General features: G+C 43.1%; 1 protein-coding gene and 1 long non-coding RNA gene across 2 annotated transcripts in view; one reads left to right on the forward strand and one right to left on the reverse strand.

Moving 5' to 3' along the window:
* The window catches only part of LOC124048935 (transmembrane protein 250), a 38676-nt gene that overhangs the window by 1662 nt on the left and 10683 nt on the right, over positions 1–26331 (reverse strand). The window lies entirely within an intron of this gene.
* On the forward strand, positions 4716–25477 carry LOC124048937. The gene is made up of 3 exons (XR_006841327.1): positions 4716–4890; positions 6244–6388; positions 25423–25477. It is a non-coding gene; the product is annotated as an uncharacterized LOC124048937 (long non-coding RNA).

The following is a 26331-nucleotide window of genomic DNA, read 5'->3' on the forward strand; positions in this document are numbered from 1 at the left end:
CTCTAGCAGCAGTCAAATAGGTAAATGGTTCCAATCGTTTTTCCATAGGGAATTTAAGAAACACTTAACATATGGTCTGTGTTTCGTGTAGGCGTACCCTGGTGAGACCTTTTGATAACCGTGTAAATCTTTCTAGGACAAGGTGACTTTTATCAATATATTTACCTGCAAAAAAATAAATGTTAATTAGCTGCTAATGGGGCTATCATAAAGAACTGCAAATACCATGTGATCTGGACAAGACTGCCAAATCGAGGCAATGATATGTATCTCTGGATTAACTATCTAATGTTAGGTAAATGTAGTAATGAATAACTTGGGGAAATTTCATTAAATTGACAAATTAGTTAGCAACAGCTAGCTAAATGTCCATAAATGTTTAATGCTTTTCGACCTGTCCCCAAATTAATATAGTTGGTTCAGAGTTTGTTTTGATATTTCAACCTACATGTCCTGATCGCGTCTGGTCTGGGTGGACAAAATCAACATGCATGTGATGGCACACGCGGTCGAACGCACGCAAGTGGTCTGGTCAGCATGCAAGTCTACACGAAACACAGCATTTATTTTAAGTGTTTCTAAAATCCGCTATGGGAAAAAAAGTTATGGTGTAAAAACGGTTGGAACCATTTCTCTGTTTGACCGCTATGTTATATGGGTATTATGACACCTCCACTGTGGGTCTCTATTACATTTTTTATTGGTTTCTTACCTGTATTTGCAACGAATTCTACAACACCAAACAACTGTAAATTATGAATAGGAAAAAAAAAACATTGTGATGAATAAACATGTTATTGTGAGAAATGGACACGCCAGGCTACCTCCTCAAAGTTAAATTTGTTTTAAACTTGACAGGCTAATAATTTTCATGAATGTGTGAAAACTAAAGAAATCAAGCCAAACTGTAATAGTATTTGAAATTAGTATTTGAGAGAGATTGGAGGTAAAATACATGGCCACCTCATGTGATAGCCTCACAGACAAAGATTACCCCCAATCTGTCATTGGAATAGTGGGAGAGTGAACTGATAGTGTCACTCAAACATAAAAGGCCTAAACTCTAGGTTTGGTCATAGCCAGCGCATTGCAGTCATTCCTAAAACATGTAGGCCTAGTAAGTGTGTTTTGAAACCTGAAAATGTATCACATTGATATCTAAATATGTTTCATAGATGATAGCCTACATCATGCTGTCAAACACATTCCATGTAGGGCCTAGTGTATGCTGGTTTTTCCTTTCAATTAAGACCTAGACCACCAGGTGAGGAGGGTTTCTTACTAATTAGTGACCTTAATTCATCAATCAAGTAGAATGGAGGAGCTAAAGACTGCAGACACTTGGCCCTCCATGGAATGAATTTGACACATATGGCCTACTTTAAAGTTTATCTAAAAAATAACTTATGGCTTACGATCAGTAACCATAAATTCTTCATAACCATAAGATCCTCAAAGACAATACAGTATTTCAATGCACTGAGACACATTTAGGAAGCATTGCAGCTTCTGATGTCACTAGGTCCTGGAGGGGGGTACGTGTCACCCCGGTAAACTTGCTCTAACCTCTCTATAACTTTTCCAGCAGATCAAGCAACCTTCATTGGGCAGATTTACGAGGTGGTCGAATGATTACATCCTGGCCATTTGTCAACCGGCCAGACGGCCAGGGGAGAGACAAGGCAGCCGCAGATAAATCATAAACAGAAGCGTTTTTAAAGAGTTTATTACAGTCGTTAATGGTGCGCTGGATCACTTTGTGCAGGATTTAAAGGTATATTATGCAAAATCAGAAACACTAACCTTATAATACTTGATCAAACATGCATAAAGCTGTCGCCGAGGCTGAATAAATTCTCCCAATTAACTTGCTTCCAGATTGTGATTGCTTTTACTAATTAAATCAACAGTGTAATAATTTGAGTGTGGCTGATCTGATGTCTGATTTGGGAAAACAGAGATAAGGACTTCTGCTGAGACCTCTGGTGAGGATGATTAAAAACAGGAGGGCATCTATTCCATCCATAACAAAATGCTTTATTTCCCTACATGTCCCATTGTCACCCAACTGAGCTGCTTTGTAGGGAGGTATCTACGAATCTTATTAGGTTATCACCACATTGTCACGTGGTCACATCACAACCAACCTTCTTACAGCTTATTTGCAATGTTGTGACAATGTCATGCAGCCTATTAGTAACAAAACCATGTCAACTGTACAAATGAGGAGAAGTGCCATGAAGGATTGTAAGAAAGATACCTAGAGCCTCAGATTTATAGGCTAGGCCTAATGGATGGCACTGGCGACTAGAGGGTATCTGTAGCCCAGCTCAGTTGGTAGAGCATAATGCTTGCAACGTCAATATAATAATATAATAATAATAATATATGCCAGTTAGCAGACGCTTTTATCCAAAGCGACTTACAGTCATGTGTGCATACATTCTACATATGGGTGGTCCCGGGAATTGAACCCACTACCCTGGCGTTACAAGCGCCATGCTCTACCAACTGAGCTACAGAAGGACCACCCATATGTACACACATGACTGTAAGTCACTTTGGATAAAAGCAGCTGCATTTATATAATATATTTGAATATATTAAATTGTTAGTGGAGTGGAAGGAGGGAGTCGCGGCACCAGGAATCCAAGTTTTTTTCTTTTTTTCTTGTACGACTCCAAAAAGAAAAAGGCAAAAGTCTTGCAGGAACTTTGGTCAATGAATACAGTATTGGCACAAAAAGAAAATCTAAGTAAACGGCTGGTTTAAATAATGACAATTATAACCTTGCAGTAGGCCTATAATAAGCCTGCATTCACTTGGACACATTCACATGCTTTGAACTCATTCAGAAATGTTGATTGGTTAATGGCAAACAAGCTGCATCAGCCATAAACTAAAAGTACAGCTATCATGCTCGCAAACAAATTATAGTGTTCAAAAACCATATTAATAAATAGCTTTTTATAAATAATGTTTTGTTGTTGCATTTAACTGCCGAAAATGCGGTTATCCTTTAGTAGGTGACGTAAGAGGTCAGCATGTGGAAGAAATCGGAGCTCATGGATAATAGACAAGTTGCCCACTAGTTCGAGGGGCGTTCAAGTGGATTTTTCCCAGTCATATGTGGTAAATACCACCTTCTCACTTGGCTACTAACACAGGGGAACACTGGCCTGTTGGCTCCGTAGTCAAACTACTTCAACAATAATCAGATTCTGAATCTGTCTTCTTCTATGTTATTATGGCGGTCCGCAAGCAGGCGTCAATAATAATTTCTAATATTTCTATAGTGTTTTTCATAGAATCTCAAAGCGTTTCAAGGGTAAAAAAAACGAACAAACAAGCAATATATCATGACAGGTCAACCAATAGATGCCAAATCTTTTAAAGCTGCATCCTCAGAAGATAGAGAGGGTCATTGCTTGAGTTTGTCATCTTCACTAGGAACACTCTGTCTCAGCACTGCTGTATTCCTCTCTCTCCTATTCCTCTCTCTCCCATTCCTCTCACGCATCAGGCAACTCCTCGAATTATGTTCTTACAAGATCAGGAATTGGCAGACAGGTGAAACAGAAAAGCTGGTACTGTGTCCAGATTCATTTTTCAAACAAAAACATTAGCCAGCTAGCTAGCTAGCCAATCCAAAAAGTGTTAACCTGTCAGTCGATCTGTTAGAGGTGCACGTCACCACCTATTGTACGTACGGGTGGTAAAACTATAGAAAAAATATCGATTGTAGGAAAAAATGGGGAAAGACCAACATAATCCAAAAGACAAAAATAGACGTGTAAAAAAATGAATCCCACTCCTTCAGTCACATTCCAATGTAAGTCACATCCCTACACAGGCTCAGGGGCCTGTGATGCCAGAACATCCTTTGACAGGATTTCTTGCAATGCCTTGGCTGTAAACTCAGTCCCAAAAAGCGTTCTGCGGCACTCACAATAATGAACATTTTCTCAGATTTCCTCTTTGTTTGTGCTGTGCATTTTATGATCCTTGCATTTAATGTTACAAAGCCCATATTTTTCACATGTAACATATCAGGTTCCCTTGATTGCCAAGCAACATTCCCTGGTGCAGTCTTGTTTACCATGGCGTCTTCAACGCCACTCGCTCCTTCCACTCTTCTCACCGCCTCCAGGTAGGAGGCACGCTGGACAGCCCTTATTTTTGCTACCTCGGCCTTCGTCCTAACAGAGCAATCAAGGTGCTCAAGTGCATGTTCGCCACCACATTTGCAGCATATAACTTCAGCTGGCATACAATAGGGGCTTGTGCACAAAAGCTCTTACAAGGTACAGTGTCTCATAAAGCCTAGCTTTACATGAGAAAGGAGAGACTCATCAAAAAACAACAATATGGATGAAGTGGATTTCCTTACTCAATCCACCATACAGGTCAGTTGACTTGCACCAATCACTTCACCTACTTCCTCAGGTATATAATCTGCATCCACATCATGCGCAACCCCAGAAATAACCCCCTTGACATGCAGCCTGCTTCGGAAATCCATACACAACATTACATCAAATATTATTGGGCTCCCGAGTGGCGCAGTTGTCTAAGGCACTGCATCTCAGTGCTTGAGGCGTCATTATAGACCCTGGTTTGATTCCAGGCTGTATCACAACCGCCTGTGATTGGGAGTCCCACATAGGGCGGCGCACAATTGGCCCAGCGTCGTCCGTGTTAGGGTTTGGCTGGGGTAGGCCATCATTGTAAATAAGAATGTATTCTTAACTGACTTGCCTAGTTAAATAAAATAAATAAAAAGCACGCTTCTTCTGTTCCGCAGACATATCAAAAGATCTAAATACGACCAGCTCTTGTGACTCTCACTGACGCCATCTCTCTCCTCGTGACTTCAAACGGAACTCCCGGGTAACATTGATCCAAAACCCTTACTCCGACTATAATCTAATCTAGGGATTTCTTATTTTCATCACAACTTTACTGATTTTGTTTCCTTTATTTTTCATGACTGCAGCTGGCTCATTCTCACTCTCTGTACTCTCATCTTAACCCGACCACCATCAGTTTCAAACAGAACATGTGTTTTCCGCCATCTTCCTCTCCACCTCTCGTCTTCTTCTGCCACAATGAATCTGTGTCCATGCCAGATAGTTGCTTAAGTATCCCAGTCGATACCTGGAAGTTACCAAAGCAGTGTTGGAAAAAGTACCTCATTGTTATACTTGAATAAAAATAAAGGTACCTTTTAATAGAAAATGACTGAAGTAAAAGTGAAAGTCACACAGTAAAATTCTACTTGAGTAAAAGTGTAAAAGTATTTGGTTTCAAATATGCTTAAGTATCAAAAGTAAAAGTATAAATGATTTCACGTTTCTTGCATTAAATAAATCAGACAAAAACCTTTTTTACGGATAGCCAGGGGCACACTCCAACACAATCATTTACAAACTAAGCATTTGTGTTTAGGTAGTCCGCCACATCAGAGGCAGTATGGATGAACAGGGGAGGGATGTTCTCTTGATAAGTGTGTGAATTGGACCATTTTCCTGTCCTGCTAAATGTAGGGATTATTTGAAAGGAAATGTAATGTAAGGAGTACTTTTGTGTGTCAGAGAAAATGTATGGAGTAAAAAGTACATTATTTTATTTAGGAATGTAGTGGAGTAAAATTAAAAATTGCCAAAAATATAAATAGTAAACTAAAGTACAGATACCCAAAAAGATACCATTCCGTCTCCAAGGACAGAGTAGCAGCTGCGCAGAAAAAAATACTTGTTGCAACGTTTTGCAAATGTTTGCAACTATTTGCTATGGTTTTGATCTAAACTAATACACCCCAGATTTAGGCCTTAGAGAGCGACAAAGGCATGCTGTAAAATCAATGTGGCTGCTCTCCTACTGAAACTATATGTAAGCAACATTGGGTCATCGAAAAGCCATGGCCAACTAGGTTCATACAGATCATTTAGCAAGTGTTGTGGTCACATGTTGGCATTTACACAGGCTATGAAGATAATCTTATGTGGAGAGTATAGGTCGAGGAATGGAATAGTTCACCCCCACACACCACCTACAAACCTCAGAGCCTGTAGGCCTGCTGCATTTGCTTAGTCTGACATTGCCCTGTAGCTGTGCCTACAGTATACCAGTTTAGCCTGCCTGAATGCCTTTAACATGTTCATTCTAAGGCCTTGTGTGATACATCTACATCGTAGGTTGTGTATTGTGCAGTATGTTGATTTTCTGCTCTTTTCCCCACAGGAGGAGCACACACCTGGAAAAGGAGAAATAACACCCTGTCTGTGTGTACTTTCACCACCAGAGAGAGCTATTTGTCCAGGTTTTCTGTCCACTGATCTCTTTCAGTGAGTAGAATGTGACGTTGATTTGCAGTGAGAGACTTATGGTGAGCTCCACTTTCTTATTTTGACACGAATGGACATTATAACTCACTGCTTCTATGTGTAGCATATTTCACATTTTGCTTTCTGGTCTGTTTTTGGAATAACATAACTTGTTTAATTAGCCTACAATTAAAACATTGCTATCACACACTAACTCACGCACACACACTCATTCACGTACAAACGAATGCACCCACACATACTTGGGTCAATGGTAAAGAGTTCTTCTAAGGTCATGGCAGCAAACTGCCTTCGTTCATGTTAGAGGGCAAATTTGAACATTGTCCAGTTTATACATTAGTAACAACAACTCCTTTGATTATTGATCAGATTCAGCAACCATTAGAGTTTCTACCTCTTTAAGGCAAACAGTACTAAAATGGTGCCAAGAGTTGATGTCCTCTCCTTCTACAGCATCTTCTTAATAAATGCATTTAGCTGTGGAAGTCCAGTGCCCACACTGTTATCAAGAAAAACGACTCCCATAAACCAGTGTTGGTGATTTGGGTTTCCCAAGCCCCTCATAAAGGAGGTATTCTGGTCCTAGACATTAATTATGGAAATATTAGAGCGTCACATTTTGTTCCCTGTTCTCTGCTGGCTACTGCCTCTTTCCAAAGTTATAGGGCTACAAATAGTGTATGCGTTTTTCTTTGGGATTTAAGTTGTTCACATTCACAACACTGTTCACAACACTCCGATTTCAACCCCGAATCCCATACAAATACGTTTATATTTATATTGCTGATATCTTTACTTTTCCTGACGCGAAGTTTGCAGTTGTGTGAAAGGCCAGGCCTGTGAATATGGCCTTGTACGTTGAGCACTGTTGGCCTAAATCTGCAGCAAAATCCCAGCGGAATTTCCCAATACATCTCTGTCCAGCCCCCGAGTGACCACATGCATAAGATTAAAGGGTTAAGATGTCAGAATCCTCTTAGAAAGCCCAAATACACTTGGGGTAAATCAATTAATTAATTAACTAAGTAGAGGTCAAAGCCAATAGTTGAGGAAAGACAAATTAAATCAATTAGGATGGCCTAATAAGAAGAGAGACTTTAATTAGAGGAAGTTTAATTAAACGTGTGTTTGGGGATGTGGTGCTATGAGCAAGTTCAATGCATCTCCCTCTAAAGAACCATGAGGCCATCTACTGTTCTGTGTATAGGTGTATTGGCTGTCTACTTAGAAACCTGGGTGTGGTCTTAAGTGGAATTTATATTTGGGTTTTCAGTTTTTGTCAAATTGTTTTGAATTTTGTGTTGAGTTTGCTTTGTTAGTTTGTTATAGTGTAAAGATGTGAAGAGAGTGTGTGTGTGTCAGGGGTTGGAACTGAAATATTTTTTTCTAAACAGAACCACTATTTGTTTAGAAAATAAAGTTCTGACCAGTTCGAACTAAAAAATAAAGTACTGGTTTTATATTGTTCCTTTCTGTTCGTTTTTGAACCTGTGAAATCAGCCGTTTTTCCATTTAGCTCATTCAATGACTTCACCAATCAGTGTGGGTAGAGCAAGCTACACTACACAAAAATACAAACAATTTATAACATTTTACTGAGTTATAGTTCATATAAGCAAATCAGTCAATTTAAAGAAATAAATTATTTAGGCCCTAATCTATGGATTTCACATGACTGGGAATAAAAATATGTATCTGTTGGTCACAGATACATTTTTAAAAAATGTAGGGGCGTGGATCAGATAACCAGTCAGTATCTGGTGTGACCACCATTTGCCTCATGCAGCACGACACATCTAATTTGCATAGAGTTGATCGGGGTGTTGATTGTGGCCTGTGGAATGATGTCCCACTCCTCTTCCATGGCTGTGTGAAGTTGCAGGATATTGGAGGGAACTGGAACATGCTATTGTATATGTCGATCCAGAGCATCCCAAACATGCTCAATGGGTGACGTCTGGTGAGTATGTAGGCCGTGGAAGAACTGGGACATTTTCAGCTTCCAGGAATTGTGTACAGACCCTTGCGAAATGGGGCCATGCATTATCATGATGAAACATGAGGTGATGGCGGTGGATGAATGGCATGACATTGTATCATTGTGCATTCAAATTGCCATCGATAAAATGCAATTGTGTTTGTTATCCGTAGTTTATGCCTGCCCATACCATAATCCCACTGCCACTATGGGGCGCTCTGTTCACAATGTTGACATCAGCAAATCTCTTGCCCACATGACGCCCTACATGCTGTCTGCCATCTGCCCGGTACAGTTGAAACTGGGATTCATCCGTGAAGAGCACACTTCTCCAGCATGCCAGTGGCCATTGAAGGTGAGCATTTGCCCACTGAAGTTGGTTATGACGAGAAACTGCAGTCAGGTCAATGGTGAGGAAATCGAGCACGCAGATGAGCTTCCCTGTGATGGTTTCTGACAGTTTGTGCAAAGATTCTTTGGTAGTACAAACCCACAGTTTCACCAGCTGTCCGGGTGGCTGGTCTCAGTTGATCCCGCAGGTGAAGACGCCAGATGTGGAGGTCCTTGGTTGACTTGGTTACACGTGGTCTGCGGTTGTGAGGCCGGTTGGACTTACTAACAAATTCTCTAAAACGAGAATTGAGGCGGCTTATGGTAGAAATATGAACATTCAATTCTCTGGCAATAGCTCTGGTGGACATTCCTGCAGTCAGCATGCCAATTGCATGCCGACTGCACTTGACTGACATTTGTGGCATTGTGTTGTGTGACAAAACTGCACATTTTAGAGTGGCCTTTTGTATCCAGCTCAAAGTGCACCTGTGTAATGATCATGCTGTGTAAATCAGCTTCTTGACATGCTACTCCTGTCAGGTTGAAGGATTATCTTGGCAAAGGATAAATTCTCACTAACATGGTTGTAAACTAACATTTTTGAGAAATAAGCTTTTTGTGCGTATGGAACATTTCTGGGATCTTTTATTTCAGCTCATGAAACATTGAACCAACACATTAGATGTTGCTTTTATATTTTTGTTCAATATAGTTGTTCACATGCGTGATGGACAGACAAGTATAGCCTATGGCGCAAGATGTGACTGAAATGTTGTATTTGGGGAGAGAGCAAAAGAAGGTTGGAGAGGAAGCTTGAAGCACTGTGCATCTTGTTATGACATGCATTATCTGAATTAGGTCCACAGAATTATACCTAGGGGGAACGGCTTCTATGAAGGATCTTTGAATGTCCTTTGAGCTAGCTAGCTAACAAGCTTGTGTGTGCAGAGTGGCACCAAAATAAAAAAAACACGTCTAACCGTTTTGTAGTTAATAAATCCATAGTGAGGGCTTTGCAGAGTGATGTGTGTGTGTGTGTGTGTGTCTGGGAACAATTAGTTTGGGCAAAAAACAAATTAATTTACAATTTTTTAACAAAAAAAACATAACTTCCATTTGAAAGATTTAATGTTTCCACCTTTCCTCTTACTATCCCACAATCTTGGCTGGTGGTTGTCCATGGAATTAGGAGCTGGAAATAGGTTAAAAACACACTGATCTTTTTTTTTGCAGGAATTTGAATTGCTCTTCCGTGTGTAGCTCTGCCTACCCATGACATATTGGATTTTTGGGGGACACAATCAGTAATATCTTGATATTATAGAGCACTGAGTCCTAAATCCAGCATGCCTGTCCCTCACCAATTATTACGCTCTCACTCACTCACTCAATCACTCACGCACTCACCACACCATCTGTTATCATTAAAACCTGCATGGCACTACTGGAAATAAGACTCTCTGTTCTCATCTCCAGATGTTATTCATTGCTATTATATCAGCCAATCTTTTTAAATGCTGTATGTTTTTTTTAGCATATAATGGAGCTGTGTAGCTTAAATGAAAAATGTACACTATGTGAAATTGTTTTCATGTGTGATCAAATTCAAATTTTGGCAATGTTAAGAACAGTGTTATAAGCACCAAAAAAGTTATGCAATAAGTCATATGTGTTTACATTATTAATGATTGAATTAATTGCAAAGTCCTTTTTCCTGCAAATATCCTGTGTAATTGATTAATGAGAAATAATAGATTGTAGGCCTACTTGCTTTATTTGTCTAACCACTTTGATTTGAGTAGAAAACAAGATAGATGTCAAGATTTTAAAAGAAAATCTATATTTTCTTTGTTTTTTTGGACATGAACAGCCTTGGTTTGGGGCGAACGGGTGCAGAGACACAACCCCTCACCTCCTCTCCTCTTTGACTCCTCTCTCCATTTCTGTCCCCTTGGATCAACCAGATTGGGCCTGGTGTTAATCCCTGGCATAAGGGGGCTTGGCTGGATTAGAAGCTGATGTGGTAACATCTGTATGGCGGCTGGATTAGCACGGAGAGGGCCTGGGGGGAGCAGGGGTGTGTCTGTGTGGATGTTGGGGCTATGATGTGACAGGAAGGGGGGAGGGTTCGAGCCCAAGATATCCTGGATTTCCTAGGATGTCAATTATATTGGGGATGTCTATATGGTCAGGAATTACAGCCTGGATCTATTTCTGTATTCATTCAACAACCTGCTTGGCAGTTCACATGGTCAAAGTGTGTGTGTGTGTGTGTGTGTGTGTGTGTGTGTGTGTGTGTGTGTGTGTGTGTAGATAGGGGTGGGGAGCAGCTGGATATCTTTGACATTTGACCCTGTTGAGCTTGACATGTCAATATTTGTTATAATACTTTCAGTATTTTAATGCAATAATAAATAAATATATTTATGCATATTTAAAATGGGGGTGCAATGTATTGTATTTTGCAGGTTTGGTTTTTGTATGAAAATAGTAATGAAAGTGGCATGAAAGTGACACTGTAAATGACTGCCCCTGCATGCTACATTTTTTTATTCATAAATCTTTATTTGGGCTCTTAAATAATCATAGTTTTACTATATTGAATCTGAAGAAAAACAAAATACACAAAACATATTTATAAGCTATGATGGAGAGTCTTTGTTTATTAAGAGAAAGATCTCTGTACAGTCTATAGATTGTTATTGAGGTGTACCTTCAGAATGTCATTGTTAGTTATTTAAAAAACTGTTTTACCTTAATTTCACCTGGTATGGTACCCTGTATTCACCTACATTAGTAGGTAACAGAGAACATTTAAAACATATTTTCCTTAAAAATATTAGTTCAAAAGATGATCAATGTGTACCACATCCAGACTTTTTGTTTGCTTAATCCAGTCCCACAATAATAGTCTGGACATAATCACTAGCCCCCACTCTCAAAACACAATCCAATTTACATACAAAATACACCATTTGAAGTAGGACCATTTGCTAAGAACACAATATCCACAACTGATTAATTAGAAACTGCTGGTTTATACTGAGACCACACCGCAGGCGCTAGTGTAGCATTTAGCATATATTCATATTTTCTAGATAATATACAGAGCCATTCATATCTCAGGATGATTTAGAAGCCAGGGGGGACATGGGGATTAGACTTTTGGCTGCCGTTGTAGGTTTGCATCCGAAGGAGTAGGTTTGCATCCACAAGACCTGATTTACGCCGCGGGGCAGATGGCAGAGAAATTGCTCTGTTTGGAAAAGATGTGCAATTTATTCCTGTTGACATAGTCTGTATAGCCGGAGAAGGCCCTCTTGGCATGCAGCAACACAGAAACACAGTTGGTGGAGAGAGAGAAAGGTTTTTTGTCTTGGTGCGTGTGATGATGAGTAAAGCCAGCTCTGGGACCATTAGGTGGATGTCAGGGAAGAAGGATGGGGGGGACGAGGGAAGAGACATTCGTGAGAGAGTGGTGAGGAGGCTGTGGGTGGGTGGTGCGTTGCAGTTGTGTGTGAGTGTCTGCAGTGGGGCTGATGCACCACACACGCATATTCACATACATGTGGGAACACGCATTCACGCACGCACACACACTCACGCACACACACACACACACACACACACACACACACACACACACACACACACACACACACACACACACACACACACACACACACACACACACACACACACACACACACACACACACACACACACACACACACACACACACACACACACACACACACACACACACACACACACACATAACCTGCGCAGCTGTCCCACACTGGACAGCTTAAGTCCCTCTGACACGTCGCCTGCCAGGCTGGAGGGCTCAGGGAGAGAAGACAGATCAGTAAACTTAGTGTGCAGCTTACAGTGGCTAATCCTCCTCCCAAGCCTCCAGCCTGCAGCCACACAGCTCCTCCTCCACCACCACCTCCCCTAACCCAAATCACTGGGATTTACAGTACACCCTACCAGCCTTATTCCACCACTCTCCAACTAATGCTCCCTCCACATCCCGCAGGCAGGAGATGACCTGTGGAGTGGATGCTTTTCAAGTCCTGGTGTCAACTTCATGCTGGTCCTGTGGGTCCTTGTTTTCCTCATATAAAGGGATGGAATCCAACCAAACCTGCACTGCAGATATGATTGTTTTTGCATTGTGTTGTTAGTTTTTTAGACAATGCTCTGTATCTGTGCCGATCATGAAACTGCACAGTTTCCATATAGGGCTCTATGTTCGGCTGCCGCTATAGAGGCACAAATGTCCAACGCACGTTAGTTTGCAACTTTGTCATGTAAAAACTGTCACACTGGCATTTTCCCAGCCCTAATGCCAGATTCTGCAATTTACCTGTCAAAATCATCTCACATGCGCTGAGGTGGGAGGGGTGGCTCTATTTGAGGTCTGTCCATTTTGCACTTGCTTTTAAGGACAATTTCATGCAGCACTAATAGGATATTTTAAGACTCTCAAAATGACATGGATTTTCAGAGCGGAAGCGCAGCCTAACCATCCATGGCACACAGTGCCCATGGAGGTTTTTGCCCTCGTGCGTTTTCATTATTCACAATTCACATACCTGCATTTTGCTTGTTCAAGCAAGCTATCCATCCCCATTTTCAAACAGTGCCCTTCATCTGATTACCAAAGACCTGCTCATCCAAACTATAATAAAATATAAATATAAACTACAGTCCTCCTTATAATGCCGTATCAACATCAGATTATTATGAGAATCTGCCTTGCATACAGGCAACAATACAATTGACAGGAGCCTAGTATTTTGTATAGATGTGCGAATGTTATGTTTAAAGACATTTAGGCCATGGAACGAGAGGTGATTTATGATTCTACTTAGAAATATTGTTGTTAGTTTAAAAAACAGTAACTGTTTTTCATTTAATTTGATTAAAAAAGCCAACGTATTACAAAGATTCACCATCCATGGGTTTATGGTAAGAACGTACATGGCTCGAATGTAATTACATTTTGTCTGTTATTTCTGGAGAAGGGAAAATATGATCTGTAAGACGGTTCCGTGATGTTTGTGAAACATTATATTTGCAAGCAGTATCATGGTGAGTGAACATTCCCCCCTTTTCTTTATATTGGATCTTTATCCAGTTCCTGTGAGAAGTTTGGACGTACGTAAAACCCTCCATAGTCTACAGTTGAAGTCGGAAGTTTATATACACCTTAGCCAAATACATTTAAACTCAGTTTTTCACAATTCCTGACATTTCATCCAAGTAAAAATTCCCTGTCTTGGGTCAGTTAGGATCACCACTTTATTTTAAGAATGTGAAATGTCAGAATGATAGTAGGGAGAACAATTTATTTCAGCTTTTATTTCTTTCATCACATTCCCAGTGGATCAGAAGTTTACATACACTCAATCAGTATTTGGTAGCCATACCTTTACATTTTTTAACTTGGGTCTAACATTTCGGGTAGCCTTCCACAAGCTTCCCACAATAGGTTGTGTGAATTTTGGCCCATTCCTCCTGACAGAGCTGGTGTAACTGAGTCAGGTTTGTAGGTCTCCTTGCGCGCACACACTTTTTCAGTTCTGCCCACAAATGTTCTATGGTCAGGGCTTTGTGATGGCCACTCCAATACTTTGACCTCGTTGTCCTTAAGCCATTTTGGCACAACTGTGGAAGCATGCTTGGGATCATTGTCCATTTGGAAGACCCATTTGTGACCAAGCTTTAACTTCCTGACTGATGTCTTGAGATGTTGCTTCAATATATTCACGTAATTTTCCTGCCATGATGCCATCAATTTTGTGAAGTGCACCAGTCCCCCCTGCAGCAAAGCACCCCGAAAGCATGATGCTGCCATCCCAGTGCTTCACGGTTGGGATGGTGTTCTTTGGCATTTTCTTCCCCATTTTTCCTCCAAACATAACGATGGTCATTACGGCCAAACAATTCTATTTTTGTTTCATCAGACCAGAGGACATTTCTCCAAAAGTACGATCTTTGTCCCCATGTGCAGTTGCAAACCGTAGTCTGTCTTTTTTATGGCGGTTTTGGAGCAGTGGCTTCTTCCTTGCTGCGCGGCTTTTCAGGGTATGTCAATGTAGGACTCGTTTTACTGTGGATATAGATACTTTTGTACCTGTTTCCTCCAGCATCTTCACAAGGTCCTTTGCTGTTGTTCTGGGATTGATTTGTACTTTTCGCACCAAAGTATGATCATCTTTTGGAGTCGGAATGCGTCTCCTTCCTGAGCGGTATGATGTATGCGAAGTCCCATGGTGTTTATGCATGTGTACTATTGTTTGTACAGATGAACGTGGTACCTTCAGGCGTTTGGAAATTGTTCCCAAGGATGAACCAGACTTGTGGAGGTCTACAATTTTTTGGCTGATTTCTTTTGATTTTCCCATGATCTCAAGCCAAGAGGCACTGAGTTTGAAAGTAGGCCTTGAAAAACATCCACAGGTACACCTCCAATTGACTCAAATGATGTCAATTAGCCTATCAGAAGCTTTTAAAGCCATGACATCATTTTCTGGAATTTTCATACTGTTTAATGGCACAGTCAACTTAGTGTATGTAAACTTCTGACCCACTGGAATTGTGATACAGTGAGTTGTAAGTGAAATAATCTGTCTGTAAACAATTGTTGGAAAAATTACTTGTGTCATGCATAAAGTAGATGTCCTAACCGACTTGCCAAAACTATAGTTTGTTAACAAGAATTGTGGAGTGGTTGAAAAACAAGTTTTAATGAGTCCAACCTAAGTGTATGTAAACTTCTGACTTCAACTGTATGTTGCCCTACTTGTATTATACGCCCACTGGGAGCAATTATGGTGTCTGTCTGTAACTGTATTTAGATATAGCCTATTTAAATCAAGTTGTTGTTTAGAACTAGGCTATAACGGACTAGCAATCAAAATGGAGTTGATGACAACGGTATGCATAAAAGACCATAAATACACAACTTGAAGCAACCACATATTTAGCAATGTTCTGATCGGCCAGTGAGGGGCTAAGTCTCAACACACCTACAACTTGTTTATAATTCCACATGCTGCTCCTACCAGGTGACAAGGATCTGTGTCTGCACCACGTACCTTCACTACTGGTGTCCCCCAGTGCTCAGCTCTAGGCTCTCTCCTCTTCTCTCTATACACCAAGTCACTCGACTCCGTCATATCCTCACATGGTCTCTCCTTGGTATGCGGATGACACTCAACTACTTTTCTCTTTCCCCCTTCTGACACCCAGATGGTGACACACATCTCTGCGTGCCTGACTTGGATGTCGGCCCACTACCTCAAGCTCACCTTCGACAAGACAGAGCTGCTCTTCCTCCTGGGAAAGGCCTGCCCGCTCAAAGACGTCTCCATCACGGCTGACAACTCCACAGTGTTGCCCTCCCAGAGTGCAAATTAATCTTGGGGTGACCCTGGACAACACGCTGTCATTCTCTGAAAACAACAAAGCAATGACTAGCTCCTGCAGGTGCTGACCTTAATCCAGGCACTTGTTGTCTCCCATCTGGACTACTGCAACTCGCTGCAACCCGCTTGTGTCATCAAACCCCTGCAACTTATCTAGAATACTGCAGCCTGCCTGGTTTCAACCTTACCAAGTTCTGCCATGTCACCTCGCTCCTCTGCACACTCCACTGGCTTCGGGTCGAAGCTTGCATCCACTACAAGACCATGGTGATTTTTCATTATGCCCGCCCACCTTCTGGCTTATGCTCAAACCCTACACCTCAACCCGGGCACTCCGCTTTGTCACTTCTTGTCTTTTGTCCCTCCCACCCCTACGGGAGGGCAGCTCCCACTCATCCCAGTCCAAGCTCTTCTTTGTCCTGGCACTTCAATGGTGGAACCAGCTTCCCCCTGAAGCTAGGACAGCAGAGTCCCTGCCTGTCTTCCGAAAGCACCTGAAACCCTACCTCTTCAAAGAGTATCTTTAAAATTTAAATCAATAAATTAGCATAAGGGGGTGGAACAGGGCTGCAACCACCAAAAACTTGGTCTGTCTACCCTACCTGCACTCACCTGCACTTCTACCCTATCTGCACTCACCTGCACTGTCTACTCTACCTGTACTCACCTGCACTGTCTAACCTACCTGTACTCACCTGCACTGTCTACCCTACCTGTACTCACCTGCACTGTCTACCCTACCTGTACTCACCTGCACTGTCTACCCTACCTGTACTCACCTGCACTTCTACCCTACCTGTACTCACCTGCACTTCTACCCTACCCGTACTCACCAGCTCTGTCTACCCTACCTGTACTCACCTGCACTTCTACCCTACCTGTACTCACCTGCACTTCTACCCTACCTGTACTCACCAGCTCTGTCTACCCTACCTGTACTCACCTGCACTTCTGCCCTACCTGTACTCACCTGCATTGTCTACCCTACCTGTACTCACCTGCACTGTCTACCCTACCTGTACTCACCTGCACTGTCTAACCTACCTGTACTCACCTGCACTGTCTACCCTACCTGTACTCACCTGCACTTCTACCCTACCTGCACTCACTTGCACTGTCTACCCTACCTGCACTCACTTGCACTGTCTACCCTACCTGCACTCACCTGCACTGTCTACCCTACCTGTACTCACCTGCACTTCTACCCTACCTGTAATCACCTGCATTGTCTACCCTACCCGTACTCACCTGCACTGTCTACCCTACCCGTACTCACCTGCACTGTCTAACCTACCTGTACTCACCTGCACTGTCTACCCTACCTGTACTCACCTGCACTTCTACCCTACCTGCACTCACTTGCACTGTCTACCCTACCTGCACTCACCTGCACTGTCTACCCTACCTGTACTCACCTGCACTGTCTACCCTACCTGCACTCATCTGTACTGTCTACCCTACCTGTACTCACCTGCACTTCTACCCTACCTGCACTCACCTGCACTGTCTACCCTACCTGTACTCACCTGCACTGTGTACCCTACCTGTACTCACCTGCACAGTGTACCCTACCTGTACTCACCTGCACTGTGTACCCTACCTGTACTCACCTGCACTGTGTACCCTACCTGTACTCACCTGCACTGTCTACCCTACCTGAACTCACCTGCACTTCTACCCTACCTGTACTCACCTGCACTGTCTACCCTACCTGTACTCACCTGCACTTCTACCCTACCTGTACTCACCTGCACTTCTACCCAACCTGTACTCACCTGCACTTCTACCCAACCTGTACTCACCTGCACTTCTACCCTACCTGTACTCACCTGCACTGTCTACCCTACCTGTACTCGCCTGCACTGTCTACCCGACCTGTACTCGCCTGCACTGTCTCCCCGACCTGTACTCGCCTGCACTGTCTACCCTACCTGTACTCACCTGCACTTCTACCCTACCTGTACTCACCTGCACTGTCTACCCTACCTGTACTCGCCTGCACTGTCTACCCGACCTGTACTCACCTGCACTGTCTCCCCGACCTGTACTCACCTGCACTGTCTACCCTACCTGTACTCACCTGCACTGTCTACCCGACCTGTACTCACCTGCACTGTCTCCCCGACCTGTACTCACCTACACTGTCTCCCCTACCTGTACTCACCTGCACTGTCTACCCTACCTGTACTCACCTGCACTGTCTACCCTACCTGTACTCACCTGCACTGTCTACCCTACCTGTACTCGCCTGCACTGTCTACCCGACCTGTACTCACCTGCACTGTCTCCCCGACCTGTACTCACCTGCACTGTCTACCCTACCTGTACTCACCTGCACTGTCTACCCTACCTGTACTCACCTGCACTGTCTACCCTACCTGTACTCACCGCACTGTCTACCCTACCTGTACTCACCTGCACTGTGTACCCTACCTGTACTCACCTGCACTGTCTACCCTACCTCTACTCACCTGCACTGTCTACCCTACCTGTACTCACCGCACTGTCTACCCTACCTGTACTCACCTGCACTGTGTACCCTACCTGTACTCACCTGAACTGTCTAGACTGCCTCATTAATTACTGTTGTTGTCATGTTCTGTTGCATAATTCAACAAGTGTGTCAATAGCAGTATACCCCTGGATAAAAAATCAACACGTTTATCTACAGTAGATTACTCCTATCTATACATACTTTACATTGTTTGCGAGGTCAGACATAATACCACCATAATCTGAATGTTAAGTTTCAGGATGTTGCTTTTAGTCAGCGCATCTAATTTGTAAACATTTCAAACTGTATTACATTTCAACTGTATGAAAGACAATGTATTCGACTGAGTCCATTTCAGCCATTACCGGGGTGTGTTTGACATGTCATTACAAACATTTCCACGGTCGTAACGTCAACCCGGAAAAAACATTAGCCACAAGCAAGAGTATGAAAGAGTCGCAGGTAAAATGAAAGCAATCAATCCAGCGAGATTTAAACAGAGGAAGAGGAAGGCCTAACTCTGGAAAATCTGTCTCCAGCAGGTGGCTTTTCTTCTCTGTTTCGCCCACCAGCAGGGAGTTTTTGTCAAATTTGTCAAATAAAAACATTTATGGCATATTTATTTGATCAAATATAAGTTTCGTAATGCTTAAGATGTTACGAGTGTACTGATATATGTAGGACGTGACATCACGGCAACTTTGAGAAAAAAACACTATATATCGGAGTTGTCTCAAGATGGCTATGCATATTCATGGAATGAGGCTAGTAGCGTAGCATCTCCCTCCATTGAATACAGGCGGTTGACGTCAACAACCCTCATCGAATATTCTGAAAAGGATTACAATAATGTGATGTATCCACCAATCCAAAGAAAGGATACGAGGGAGCTAGACAGCCTGCCGTGCCGCTTTGTGGACAACAACTCCCATTGTTAGGGCGAAGAGACATATATCTTGTCAATATATCCATAATATTTTTTTTATTTTTTAAATATTTTTTTTACCTTTATTTAACTAGGCAAGTCAGTTAAGAACAAATTCTTATTTTCAATGACGGCCTAGGAACAGTGGGTTAACAGCATGTTCAGGGGCATAACGACAGATTTGTACCTTGTCAGCTCGGGGGTTTGAACTTGCAACCTTCCGGTTACTAGTCCAACGCTCTAACCACTGCCGATTTTGCACCCCTTAAACACAGGAAATAGATGTCTGTAAAAGTCAGATCCTCATGTGGGCGGGGCATGCACATTGCTAGTGAAAATAACGAACTGCCGCTACTGTTCTACTATCTGTCACTTTATTCCTAGTTATATGTACATGCCTACCTCAATTACCTCGTACCCCTGCACATTGACTTGGTGCTGGTACCCCCTGTATATATAAGTTATCATTACTCATTACTCATTACTACTTTTATTATTACGTGTTTTACTTTTCTATTATTTCTCTATTTTCTTTCTCTCTGCATTGTTGGGACGGGCTCGTAAGTAAGCACTTCACTGTTAGTCCACACCTGTTGTTTACGAAGCATGTGACAAATAAAATTTGATTTGATTTGAATAGCAAACATATTTCTGACACACCCCCGAACCTATAATGATACTGACAGCACTAAGATTTACCATTGCGTTAGGTTTGTTCAAATTACAGCTTATAGTGTCTAATCAATGTGCTGTAATACTAGCTGCCTTGCCACAGTCCCAAGTCCTCACATGTCCATTCTCCAGCCCGTCCAATTCCCTTCATTTTATGGTAATTTATTTATGCAGAAATCTATTGATCCATATGAGATGGTCTGGATGGAATATGGTTATTTCAAGGTTTTATGGCACACCTTATGATACACAAGTGGTTATTGGGATTCACCCTCAGATCTCACTGTCTTGGCCTAGAAGTTTGCTTTGAGCTGACACTTCTCCTTCCTTTGCAGTGCAGACACTAGTGAAAGTCCATATTGTTTAACTAGTCTTTGGCTGCATTATTATACAGTGATCGACGGCAGGAGCAGTTAATTTGAACTGCCATGCATAGAGGGAGAGAGGTCAGCACTAATGAGACTGCCTCAATGAAGCAAAGCGACAAACCAGGCAGTTAAAGTGGAGATGGGTTAGAGACCCAGGATGTGAGATCACAGGGTAGGGTGAGAGGTGTGTGTGTGTGTGTGTGTGTGTGTGTGTGTGTGTGTGTGTGTGTGTGTGTGTGTGTGTGTGTGTGTGTGTGTGTGTGTGTGTGTGTGTGTGTGTGTGTGTGTGTGTGTGTGTGTGTGTGTGTGTGTGTGTGTGTGTGTGTGTGTGTGTGTGTGTGGTAAGGGAGGGTCACTGAGGTCTAGCCCGGACCTTCACACCACCATTAGCCTGATTGGCCAAAGAGGTCAACAGGGGTCAATCAAGGGGTCAACCACATTGTTGATTGGGTGATCCGCCCCATTGCAGTAGTGCACGGAAGGTCGGTCCTTTAGTTCCTTTAGCTCCCTTAGCCTGAGTTATTTGCCAAGACCGGGCTACATTAACACAGAAAAATCTATCAGGTCACTTATTGTGATTTACGCCTGGGCTACTGAGCCCCACAAGCCTCTTGACCAGCTCAAGTGAACATTTTAAATGGATGCAGATTTATGTCTTAGTTACTTGACTGTAGTTAGACATAGGGGAGTGTTTTGATATCTGAACAATGCATGTTTTTGATGATAGTTGACTGCCTCTAAAAAGAAGACTGAATGAAATGGTTGTGGCAAGTAACAACTTATAACCTCTAGCTTTGTCAAATCTGTCATTAGTTTTCTAAAACCTGCATAATGTTAGATTCTAATAGAATAAACCCAGTGAATGCTGTTTTGAATCTTCCTTACACCCTAACCAAGCTCAGAAGTTCACCCATGAATAATAAACTAATCAAACCCACATGAGATATGAACCTAAACATGACCTGGCTAGATATTGAAAGCATCGGTTTTCGAACATAGCAACGAAACCCATCGCCCATGCTATGGGATCAATTTTCATCAGGGTCCATTAAAGTTACAGCAGGTACAAAAGTATCGCGGCTCAGATACCACTCTTCCTTTAAACCATTCAAACCAGATCTCCTACAGCCACCGGAAAAAAATTAACTCCACACTCCTCTATGACTAAGGGACATGAAGTCAGAGGTCAGCAGGTTAAGGGTGGGGAAATGGCCTAACGTGTGACCTAACCCTGTGGTTACATCATCCTGAATGGAAGGATGAAGGGATGAGGGGACAAATGAGTGGAAGTTGAGAGGAATGGGGACTGGTCTTTCTCTATTCCTTTCTTTCTCTCATTCTGTCTCATTCTCATTTCATGCTTTACTCATCTCTTTCTCCTTCACTCCTTATAACACTTATCACTCTGCCTACAGTATAACTCCTTTCCCTCCGTCTTCTCCCTTCCTCCCTTACTATCTTGCTCCCTTTCCAGCACCTGACTGAGATTTTACCACCTCTCCCACCTCCTCCTCTCCTCCTCCCCCCTCCCTCGTTTCAGACGTCAGCGCGGGGCTCTAAGTATCTGATTGATCACTCTCTGTGGTCATATTTCTCCACTCCGTGGCAGGAGATTACCGACGGCAATTTGTGTTTATGGGATTCCCGAAATTCGCTTAACAACTGGCCTCTTATTAAAAGGTCAGGCTGCGAGGTGGGAGGGAGATGTTTTCCCCTCCTGTTTTCTCTCTGTTTCTCTATGTCTCTGTCTGTCATTCCAGTCTGCAGATAGATATGGCTCATAAATGGGAGGATTGGTTTCGGTCTGACCTCCAGAGTTGGGGCAGGGAAGATACCAACCACAGGGGCAGTCTGTGAGTATAGGTCCTTCTGCAGGTGAACCACCTGTGAGTGTGTCTCATCACTGGCTTATTGGAGACATTTTCTCAAGTCATAAATTCTTTAGGACTTTGACTGGAGCTAGCTGAAAAACTATAACCTCCAGAACCTGTAAATTGTACGCTGAAGCTATGCATGCTTCATGTTAATGTGCAGTAGCATCTGGAACACCTGTCTTGTGGTACAGTAATGCCACTCTGTATTAATACAGTAATCTAATCCCAGTAATTGGAGGAACTATTTCTAATGCATTCAGGTATATGAGAAAACAAATATTGTAAGTGTATACAAATAAAACCAAAATCAGGTCAAAGATATTATTCCTGTTTTTCGCTGTGTTTAAAATGGCTGCAGGTCTGGTTTCAGGCTTCACACGTGGTGCCCCCAGGTTGGCAGGTTTGCGGTTACCTCAGCTCTTCTAATATTAATCACCCCCTTATTATCTCCTTCTCGGCTCCCTTTACACAGGCAGGGGCGAGGTACTCTTTCACACACAAACACACACACACACACACTGTCCAGCCCCACAAGTGTGTGTGAACCGAGGAAGATGGACAGGCCGAAGATGAAATATTTATAAAAGCACAGATAAAGAAGAGTGAGTGGAGTTATACCCCGACATGCACAGTGAAACCCCTTGATGTGTGCGCTCAGTGTCAGTGTCGCCGATGCATAGCTGTACAGTGTTCAAATAAGCATTTCCTTGGTTTCTCCAATGTACAGTAGAGCTAAAACAGCATCTCCACGGTATGGCTGTGGGCTTGCAGCTGAGCTCCTGTGGCTTAGTGGGCCGTCAGCTAGTTTTGTCCCAGTCAGCTTGATACAAAGAGCATTTAGCCGTTTCTGAATAATCCAGACGGCCAGAGTGATCCTGCCGGCCGGCAGATGGGGATCTGGGATTGTTTGAAACAGGAGAGCAGAGGGACACCTGAGGAGGGACACAGGAGAGACTGGCTGGTCCTTGGGTGTGGTTTGCCCAGCGTGTCACCTGATCCCATGCATCCCCCTTCTGCTTCCCCTGCCTTCCTCTCTTCCTCTCCCAGGACCACTGTAAGGAAGTGAGAGACAGAGGATCGTGACTGGGTTAAATGCACCCATCCACCTGGCTATGTGAACAGTGTCTGATTGCAGTTGGTCGTCTTGGGATGCTTGTTGTGCCAACTGTGTGGTGGTGGTCTTTTACATGTGTATATGTGTTGAAGGCTTGGTGGTGTTTTTTGTTTTATTAAAATAGCAAAAGGGTACTCAACATGTCTCAGGATATTGTGTATTATGGTTTGTAACTTATTCTGAGGTGCATTACTTCCCATTTTTGGAGGAAAACTATTTTTGAGGACTATTGATGAAAATGCAAGGTTGTTCTCTGCATCTTTTAAGCGTGTTTCCCACCAAACGGACCATGTGTTCTAAGCTGTCAAGCCATCACATTTACTGTATCCGCTATAGCCTGACTGCAACGACCCACCCGCCCTGAAGGCACAGCCCAGCTCAGTAACTTATCCCCATGTCCCTAACCTTTCTGTGCAGGAGAGGTATCCATCATCTTAAAGTGCGATCCATTCGAGCCCAACTTCAGCCGGTGGAAAGGCCTTAGCCAGCGTGTGTGTGGGTACAACTTATGAGCTGTCACTGCAAAGTGCAGAGCCTTGCTGGAAAATGACGACCAGCGAATGACTGACACTGACATTGCAGCTAGAATAAGTGTGTGCGTTTGTGCGTGCATGTGTGAAGGCCACGTGCTCGCTTTTCTCTCTTTCTCCTCTTTTACATTTCCCCCCTCTTCCCCCTCCCCTCCTCTCTCATCCCTCCTTGCAATGCTGTGCACAAAAGTCCCACTTATCACAGAGACTGCTTAATCAGTGTCACCTCCTGAACTCCCACTGAACTGGGGCTAGGGAGGGCAGCAACACACCCACTTCTACCAGCTCTCACGGTCTCACGTCAGAATTAGACTTTCATCCATGTTTCTCAAACGTCAAATTTCTAAGTTGTTCCAAATGTCAAGTGTTTAAGGGTAAGTTTAGACATTCTCAAAATGCTTAAGGTTAGGCATTAATTGCAAATGGTTAAGGTTTGGGAAAGTATAACAAAACTATAAAAACAACTTTATATCACTGGATTTTGCAACCTTTCAAATCAGAGGCAGATGCACATCTCCCATCCCCCATCCACAACACCAGCAAACTGAATCCTACTTGAGGGTAACAGCTCTCACTGTTACCGCTAGTGGCTGTTTTCCACGTCTTCTCCCGACGTCCTCAGACATGGATGGATGTTGAAAAATGACTTGTATCACTGGTGATACTGGGGTTAGGAAGGGCAGCAACGTTCACACTGAACTGTGGCTAGTGAGGGCAGCAACGTTCACACTGAACTGGGGCTAGTGAGGGCAGCAACGTTCACACTGAACTGGGGCTAGTGAGGGCAGCAACGTTCAATCTGAACTGGGGCTAGTGAGGGCAGCAACATTCACACTGAACTGGGGCTAGTGAGGGCAGCAACACTCCCACTGAACTAGGGCTAGTGAGGGCAGCAACACTCCCACTGAACTGGGGCTAGTGAGGGCAGCAACATTCACACTGAACTGGGGCTAGTGAGGGCAGCAACACTCCCACTGAACTAGGGCTAGTGAGGGCAGCAACACTCCCACTGAACTAGGGCTAGTGAGGGCAGCAACACTCCCACTGAACTAGGGCTAGTGAGGGCAGCAACACTCCCACTGAACTAGGGCTAGTGAGGGCAGCAACATTCCCACTGAACTAGGGCTAGTGAGGGCAGCAACACTCCCACTGAACTAGGGCTAGTGAGGGCAGCAACACTCCCACTGAACTAGGGCTAGTGAGGGCAGCAACACTCCCACTGAACTAGGGCTAGTGAGGGCAGCAACACTCCCACTGAACTAGGGCTAGGGCTCAAACTCCTCAACATTCATGTACCAGATAATGCGTGCGCTCCAAGAAACTATGTTGTTACCTTTCTTTTGTTTAGTTTCAGATACGGCAACTGCTCCGCCCTCAACCGTAAGGCTCTCCAGAGGGTAGTGAGGTCTGCACAATGCATCACCGGGGGCAAACTACCTGCCCTCCAGGACACCTACACCACCCGATGTTACAGGAAGGCCATAAAGATCATCAAGGACATCAACCACCCGAACCACTGCCTGTTCACCCCGCTATCATCCAGAAGGCGAGGTCAGTACAGGTGCATCAAAGCTGGGACCGAGAGACTGAAAAACAGCTTCTATCTCAAGGCCATCAGACTGTTAAACAGCCACCACTAACATTGAGTGGCTGCTGCCAACGCACTGTCAGTGACACTGACCCAACTCCAGCCACTTTAATAATGGGAATTGATGGGAAATGATGTAAATATATCACTAGCCACTTTAAACAATGCTACCTTCTATAATGTACTTACCCTACATTATTCATCTCATATGCATACGTATATACTGTACTCTACATCATCGACTGCATTCTTATGTAATACATGTATCACTAGCCACTTTAACTATGCCACTTTGTTTACTTTGTCTACATACTCATCTCATATGTATATACTGTACTCGATACCATCTACTGTATGCTGCTCTGTACCATCACTCATTCATATATCCTTATGTACATATTCTTTATCCCCTTACACTGTGTATAAGACAGTAGTTTTGGAATTGTTAGTTAGATTACTTGTTGGTTATCACTGCATTGTCGGAACTAGAAGCACAAGCATTTCGCTACACTCGCATTACCATCTGCTAACCATGTGTATGTGACAAATAAAATTTGATTTGATTTGATTTGAAGATAAATTAACAAATATACAGTTGACGTCGGAAGTTTACATACACTTGTTGGAGTCATTAAAACTAGTTTTTCAACCACTCCACAAATTTCTTGT

This window comes from Oncorhynchus gorbuscha, linkage group LG11, assembly GCF_021184085.1.
Source record: "Oncorhynchus gorbuscha isolate QuinsamMale2020 ecotype Even-year linkage group LG11, OgorEven_v1.0, whole genome shotgun sequence".
Lineage (NCBI taxonomy): Eukaryota > Metazoa > Chordata > Actinopteri > Salmoniformes > Salmonidae > Oncorhynchus > Oncorhynchus gorbuscha.